The sequence below is a fragment of the Triticum dicoccoides genome, chromosome 3B (genome assembly GCF_002162155.2).
Source record: "Triticum dicoccoides isolate Atlit2015 ecotype Zavitan chromosome 3B, WEW_v2.0, whole genome shotgun sequence".
NCBI lineage: Eukaryota > Viridiplantae > Streptophyta > Magnoliopsida > Poales > Poaceae > Triticum > Triticum dicoccoides.
In genome coordinates, this window is record NC_041385.1 from 864,085,492 (window position 1) to 864,094,191 (window position 8,700).

At 40.5% G+C, this 8,700-nt stretch overlaps 1 pseudogene; it reads right to left on the bottom strand.

The window, feature by feature from the left end:
• Window positions 1-4,980: 4,980 nt before the first annotated feature.
• LOC119280372 lies at window positions 4,981-8,054 on the bottom strand (annotated as a pseudogene).
• Window positions 8,055-8,700: the final 646 nt, after the last annotated feature.

Below are 8,700 nucleotides of genomic sequence, written 5' to 3' on the forward strand. Positions count from 1 at the left end.
GGCTTGCGTCGGGGGCGGGGCGGGCGGGGCAGGGCTGGGCTGGCGTCGGCGGCGTGGGCGGGGCGGCGTCAGCGGTGGCGTCTGGATTGACGAGCGGAGCGAGTGAGAGAGACAGGAAAGAGGCGGCTAGCGGACCGGTGCTACAGCTAACTTAGCCATAGCGCGTGTTGGCAAAACGCGCTATAGCTAAGTTAGCTATAGCGTTGGTCCAGCAAAAATGCGCTACTGCTAGTTTTTTTTCTTTATTTATTTTACTTTTTTTTCCTTTTTCTTGGCTATAGCGCTTCCCTGGATAAAACGCGCTACTACTAACTTTTTTCTTTATTTTTTTCTCTTTCTTTTTTCTTTTTATTTTTTTATTTTTCTTGCATTTCATTTTCCACAACTTATTAGTTCCTTTTTCTTTTTCTATTCATTTCATTTTGCAAAACTTCCTTTCTTTTTATTTTTCTTTCATTTGCACTTTTATTTCACTTTTTCTTTCATTTTGCAATATACCATTGTTACCCTCTGGATAATAATTAGTATAATATATCTTACATCATTTGACCGCTATCGGCGGTATACAAAATAGCTAGACACACACAAACTTTGGGATTAGTTTGTCAGCTTGGGCGACGACGACGCTTCAGACTGATCTTCTTCCCCCTTTTGTTCGTTGTCGAATAATTGAGCCCATGGTCGTGACTTTTCCTAGGTTTTCCCTAGTAGTGCAAGGCTTATGCATTTGAGCCTGATATGGTTATCACCTTTAATATTCGTCCGGAAGATGATATTGAAGGTAATAGAGACATTTGGGTCGATGTGCAGACACCTCCAGTTCTACCATTATGTGAGTTTCTCAACCATATTTATGTCTATGATATTGTTTATTCAAAAATAGTTGACAACTAATTTCTATTTACAACTTATTTCCATTCAAGCAAACATGTCCGGCGATTGGTAGAAAGGACCTACTACTGCCCCGAAGCTGAACTAAACTGCGAGGAGATAAGTCATTATGTTTCATGGCTTGAGGATCTTCATACTATTAAGACAAAATTTCTTTCCACACTTAGAAATTTTAGTACTCAAAACATGCGAACAATAGTGATCGTATTGAACTACGGTCACATCTATTTACGAAAGATGGTAAGATTTTTACTATTTATCCTCAGTGCATCTTTTGCATACATTATTTTTTTGCTAAACTTTCATTGCTAAGTATATTAATTACTATACGATGTTCTTCAACAGGGACTCCCGTGACAGTTGTGCCTCAGTGGATCGAGACTAAAAGTCACATGTCAATGGTTAGCTTACGTCCAAGATATCCTACATTGCACATGAGTGCATTCAGGAGCGATGCATGCTTTATACTGAAAGATTGGAGCAAAATTGTTAACGATCCCAGAGAAGTACTAGGGGGCAGCAATGAGAAGCGCAGCCCATGATTAGGAGATAGGTTCATCTGCATGCTCCAGTATGATGAATCAGGAGAGCTATACATGTTCTATGTTATTTTACCTGAGAGACAGCAGCAGGAGTGATTTAGCTAGTTCATGCTCTTAGTACTTTTGTCCTCTCATGTCCGTGCTTCGTCCTGAACTTAATCTCAAAGGGTGATTTGCTTTTGTGGTGTTATGAACGCTTATAATATGATGACCATGTTGAACTCGATGATATCTTTGCTTCTGGTACAAGTGAATGTTTTTTCTTTAAGTTAGTGTTGGTGCTGATTAGATAGCGGTAATGACTATGATGATTAAACAGTGGTAATGACGACTATGATGATTTTTAGCTAGCTAGTTTACTGTTGTTGATGATATGGTGCAAGAGTTTTTATATTAATATGATGATGAGTTATTATATCATTTATGATGATTTATTAATGTGGTCAAGGATATGCCATATCCATATTATACTTGATCACTAAGTGATCAAGTATAATATGGATATGGCATATACTTGATCACTTAGCTGGGATCCACATGCATCCAGTTGAAACTAATTTGCGGTACTTTCTCCTAATGTTTTAACAACTAAAATAATCACTAAATTAAATTGAAAACAAAAAATTAAAGGAAAATAAAAAATAATACCAAAACACCCCCAAATATTTAGTATCGGTTGGTGTTACCAACCGGTACTAATGTCCTGCACGCACCCGTGCCTAGATGGTGCCACATGGTGGCACTTTAGCGTCGGTTCGTGATGAACCGGTACTAAAGGGGGGACCTTTAGTCCCCACTCTTTAGTGCCGGTTGTGGAACCGGCACTAAAGGCCCTTACGAACCGGCGCTAAAGCCCGGTTCTGCACTAGTGTTTCCATGTACCAACTTTTATTATTCTATAAGATCCAGCAATGATTTACAAGAAAGTTAACTCATGTATCTATGTACTTAATTAAACTTGTAAATCAACCTTAATTTAATCATCATACACACTCAAGGACGAGTACCTATCGATTATTGTTAAAGAATAATTGGGCATGTGCAACGTATAGAGACCCATTCAACACTTGTTATTCTGACTGACGGTTGGCTCCTTGGTTATGACACATATTTGGCCATACGACCTGTGACATATAAAACCTACTAATCACATCCTGATATATCTATCCAAGTGCTCATATTTGGTCTGTGGAGGGAGCCTACTTGGTGATAGTGTTGCAATATTTTTGTAAGAAATAAGTTACCTTTGTACGGTAGCCATTGACACGGCACCAAAGGCAGCTTTAGCTTTTTGGTCATCGACTCATCGTATTTGCCCGAGTTGAGAGAGTACCTTCACCTTAGGACTTCCAATATGCTATTTTTCTATTGTACTGCCGACTTGTGTTTAGCCATTGGATAGTTGCTTGTTTTTTTTTTTTACTTTGTGCAGCTACTTAGGAAAAAAATTAGGTGGGTGCATCTCCGGAAGATACACCTGTTGCATAGGTTCTGTCCATTTTGTACAAAATAAGTCATACAAATTGAAATTTAAATAAAATTGACAACTTGTGAATCAGAAGTCGCAGAATTACCAACTGTGCATGCAGAAAATTTGGAATTTGCTCAATATTACATACTTGAGCCATCAAAACATTTGTGGGTGTGGGTGTGGGTGTGTGATAGAAGGGAGTGGGGTGGGGTGACATGTTAATCCGATCCAACAACTAACCTTGCACATACTTGACTTATTCCTTGGAAACACTTACCAGCTTGGTACTCGCATTGATTAAGCAGAAAACGACAAAAACACTATGTAGATAGCATTGCCGACTAGGACTTTAGGATGCACTATAATTACACAAGTGATATTACGTTAGAGTGCTAGACCATTCAGCTCCGTTTAAAACTACAAAAGACTTGGGAGACCAACTGAAAGCAGCCACCGAACCACCTTGCAAATGATTGAACCACCTCGCAAAGGACTTGGGAGACCAAATGTCCGTCGAAATAACCCAGTAATGATGATATTCAATCCAAGTCTGCATTACAAAATGTAGTAGCTAGGAATGAAATAAGCATAGATTCTAATTAGCAATGACCTGGGCGGAGATCAACTTAGATAATCATCCATTGCCTACGCCGACATGAGCATTCTTGTCAATATCTGGCAACTTGCATGTAACATAACAAATATGACTACATCATAGTGTGTATATATGCCTACGGTGTTAACTGGGTCTGCACTTATCTATCATAGTGTGGACGGTACAACGAACGATGACTTTTTCACAACGTACGCGTAGAGCCGGTTTATGCGGGAAGAACACACACTCAGGAAGCCAACATTCTTTGTTTGTTATTAGGGGCCCACCGCATGCATGACACACGTTAAGTCGTGGAATGACCGGTACGGTAGCCGGCCACAGCTTCCAAACAATCTACTCCATCGACCATTGCCACTAGCCGGCCTCTCTTGTGAATGCCTGAAGGCAACGAATCTGTTCGGTGCAAAGCATATACCTCCCATATAGCGAGTTTTCTTTTGGTCGCGCTTAAAGCAGTTTTGTCCATGCTACAGCAGTACTGTTCCGACCTATTTTTTCGTCACTTTTTTTACTTTCACTGTTTTCGACTGCGAAGATCACTGGTGGTGGTTGATGGAATGGTTTCTTTTGGTTTTTTTCTTTTTGCTTTCTTTTCGGTTTTCTCTATTCCTTCACCAGTTTTCTGCAGTCTTATGTTTTTCTTTGTTTCTTATTTTTGCTTTTCATTCATTTTCATTTTCTTTCCTCGATTTTCCTTTAGTTTCTTTCTTGGTTTGCTTTGTTTTCTTCTCTATTCTGTATACATGGTCAGCATATTTCTATACGCGTTTTAAACATTTTTCAAATGCTTGATTAACATTTTCTAAATTCGAGATTAATATTATTATTAATACATACTCAATCAAATTATTTGCATATTTTTAACATTTTGGAAAACTTGATAAAATAAAACGAAATACAAGATTAATATTTTTAAAGCAAGGTCAATGTTTTTTAATACACATTTAATGTTTTCTAAATGCTTGATTAACAACTTTTTAAATACATTATATTTTATTTCTAAAATATTCATATATATGAGAAAATTTTATTCTATACACATCAAATGTTTTGTAAATACTTGGTAAACATTTTCCTAAATGTTTTGATGTGAAGTGCCTTTTGTCATTAATTTGCTTACAATATTTGGAACTATAAATGTTTTGGAACTAAATACAGTACAATTTTTTCTGTCGCATTCCGTGGAGTACTACTGAATCGACCACGCAGCTGTGCTGCATTCATTTCTCTCTCTCTCTCTCCCTCTTCTAAAAATAATAGTTCGTACTGCATGGCCATTAATTAATTTTCACAAACTTCATACGAGCTCTGCAATAGCAACTTGCACTTCTTTCTACTCAAATTGGAAGATACAGATTGTAAGCTGGTACATCGAAACGACTTCATATGCTGGCTTCCTGTTTATTTCGTTTATCGAACCAGCATGACAACTACAAGGTGAATCTTTACAAAAAAATATCTTACAAGCTGAATGGGAGCTTATGCTGGTAGCTTTGCATTTTAATGGTAGGACGGTTGGGATGGTCTTCCGCTGCAGCTCTCAGAGCCGCATCTGCTTCATCCACCTCCTCATCGCTGGCTCCCTTACACCAAAGGTTAACCTTGACATCCTTGAGGGAAGGGAGGTGCCCCATGTTCAAATCAATGTCGCCACGGGCGATCCACATAGCTGGGAAGCTTAAGCCAAGGGTTTCAAGCTTTGGCGCGGCTCCTCGTGAAAAGACAGATGGTGCAACTGCAATACCACTGAAGTAGCACTTTGCCACACATGGAAATGCATCAACAGTAACAACAGACACTTCCACCATCACGTGCCCTCCTAAGAATGTGTGATCAACACACAGATCGAGATAACGTAGAGCGCGCAACATCCCAAGAAGTTGAATGTCCTTCGATCGCACCTCACTCACACTTATTGAGAGAAAGGAGATGACAGGAAGATATGAAGGATTAATCCATGCCGGTAGTGTCCACGGGAATGACGCTTTCACTGAACAAGTATCAAGCTCTAATCCATGGAGTTGTCGACTGGGTACCCAGCCTTTGTGCATGAGATCAGCGTGATCCCCTAGGACTTCAATATATAGTATTTGCAATTTACGCAAATTACTTAAGGATTCCACCAAAGTTTTACACATGCTCTCATCCAAATCTCCACAGACAAACCGAAGCACCCTCAACTTTGTCAGATTGCCCAGCTCTTTCACAAGATGCTCATTGACACTACCCCAATAAAAGTTGCCCAGTTTTGGTCCATCTAGCACTTCCAAAGAAGTCAAGTTACCAATCCCAGACATGAGCTTCATTGATTCACCGACACGCAGGTACATCAACCTCCTTAGCCGAAGAACGCTTGATGGCATTTCTTCTATTCTTGTTTTACTAATATCCAGGACTTGTAAAAACTGCAGATTTCCTATTTCCATTGGAAACTCCTTAAGTTAACGATGATTCAGTCGTAAGTACCTCAAATTCAAAATTTTACTAGTATCTGGAAAAGGATAATGTAAATCCAACACACGCAGAACTTGACAGCTTGAAATGTTCAGAAGTTTGTCATCAGTATCATGTGTGCAAACATCAATAGATCTTACTTGTGCCAAACTAATGGTAGCCACATCTACATTGATATTTTGGATTGACATTCTTCGGACCTTGCTTTGCGAGTTAGGCATTTTTCCCTCGGTGCCATCTAATATGGTGACAAATTTCTCTTCACTTGCCAATAAACATATGAGACCAAGCACCATGTCATGTACACGACACGCTTTTACCTTTTCTTCATTATCAATGCCTATTGGCTGGATCATACTTCTATTTACTAGCTCATTGAAGTAGCTGTCACCAAGCTCATATAAGCTAGTTCCTTCTTGTTCACTATTAACAAAACCTTCCGATATCCATTTCAATATCAGATTGCGTCTCTTAATAATGTGATCTTCTGGAAAGACACTTAGATATAGTAAGCATGGTTTAAGATAAGAAGGTAGATCATCATAGCTGAATAATAATATCTTCTTCATCTCCTTTACACTAAGGTCTTCTGTGAGTCCACGTCCAATGGATTCGAGCACAGTTTCCCATTGGTCTTTTGCTTTCATCCTGTTATTACTAGCTAGAAGACTTGCTATAGTGATAATGGCTAATGGTATTCCAGCACATTTCTTCAAGATGTGGTCGGATATTTGTACCAATTCATTAGGACATCCTTCACCAGCAGAAAATATTATTCTATAGAAGAGCCTTCTTGACACATCATCCGGAAGAGGTTTCATTCTATAAATATCATGAGTGGAAGAGCAACATGCTCCAGCGACAGTAATGATATGGGTTGTTGTGATTAATCGACTTCCGAGGCTGCTATTGGAGATAGCACACTTGATGAATTGCCAAGCATTAGCATCCCATATGTCATCAATTACAATGATGTACCTATAAGAATATATATTGTGAGAGTTAGTTGAAAACAACTAAATTAAGATATATCCATGATTTTGTATAAGTAGAGGCTATGAGTTATATTTAGGGTAAACGGATCATGGTAAACGTTGGGAATTTGTAAGAACATTGTAGCCCTATAACTAATCAAGAATTTGCTATTACGACGTGCATGCACCAATAAAACATGGTGATAATTTTACCGGACTTAATGAATGTCGATCTATAGCATGAGAAAATAAGCATACCTTTTGCCATGAAGGAATTCAATGAGTTCATCAATGAGATGCCTTTCTTCTCGTGTTGAATCATATATGTTTGAATATGTCTTCTTGTCGAGCTCAAAAAGAATATCCTTAAAGATTTTCTTCATGTCGGGATTCTGAGAAACCGAAACAAAAGCACCACAATCAAATTGCACTTTGATCTTTTCATACACTGCTCTGGCAAGAGTTGTCTTTCCTAACCCACCAAAACCAACTATAGAGACAGTTTTCAGAAGACCTTTTGACCAAACATCACATTGATATAGCATGTCGATCAACTCATCTCGTGGTTCTTCAATTCCGATGAGCTCTGTCACATCTGTGTACAGAGGTATCATACGAGGGTCAATGCTTGCATGAACAGCCGTATCACATGTCTCCAGCTTGTACATATCCCGCATCTCAAGCTTGTACCTTTGACGCAGCTCAGCCAACTGTTTAGCTTGCCCAACCACCTCTTCTAGAGCATCGGAGATTCGATGGAGATCTTTGCCCTTCTTGAATAATTTGGATGTCTTCTTAAGTAACGTCTTCACTCTATTCTTGGAGTTGGTAGGTCCACCGCCATCATCCACGCGCAAGATGAATGCATCGACGATGTCCTCCATTTGGTAGGCCAGGTCTCTCACCATGCCTGCCCAGATCTTGACCCCCTCGTCGAGGTGCTCCGGCGGAACTTTGGCCACCTTGTGGAGGGCGGCATGCATCAGCTTCAGCTCCTTGTCAAGGGTGTCGACGCCTTTCCTCACGCGCTTCTCTAGGGTGAACTCGCCTGTGAGCAGCCCCCCCAGCTTTGGGAGGAGAGAACGGATAGCCAGCATAGCCAGCATGGTGTTGTAGGAATGCTCTGGCTTGCGGTTGTAGTGAAGATCTAAGTCCGGGTTCAGGCGAGTGATTAGCAGAGTTTGGTTTTGGGGTATTCAAGTGCAATACAGCTTGCGAGGGTGGTGATCTGCAGCCATGTGCAGGCACGTTACTTGTGTCTCTAGTCTCTACACGAGCGTGCAGGCAACGAAGGGCAAAAAATGCCCAGGTCAACTTGTGTGGGACGAGTACTTGTGGAACAGCCCGGTAGCCACAATAATTAAGCATAATCAATGCCATTTTTGTCAACCCTATTCTGTCGGACCACACACAAATAGCTGCATTGTACATGTCTTGCAATGACATGGAAGAAGCTGCCTTCCACGTTGCCCGTGAACAGCGAAACATAAGGAATTATCATAATTCCATTGGGTTAGGCCATGTACACTGGAATTATGCTTAGGACAGTGTAGGCCGGTGTAAGGTAATTCCATAAGGATTAGTATCTTCCTGCAGGACAACGCCGGTCAGATCTAGGCCGAGGGATTGCCCATCATACATTTTCACCGTGTCCCTTGTGCTCATATCGTCTCTCCCCGCTCGCGCGAGGCACGTGTTGGTCTCCGACTCACCGTCCGCCCAGTGGCGGCGTGCCATGGTGGCAGACGCGCT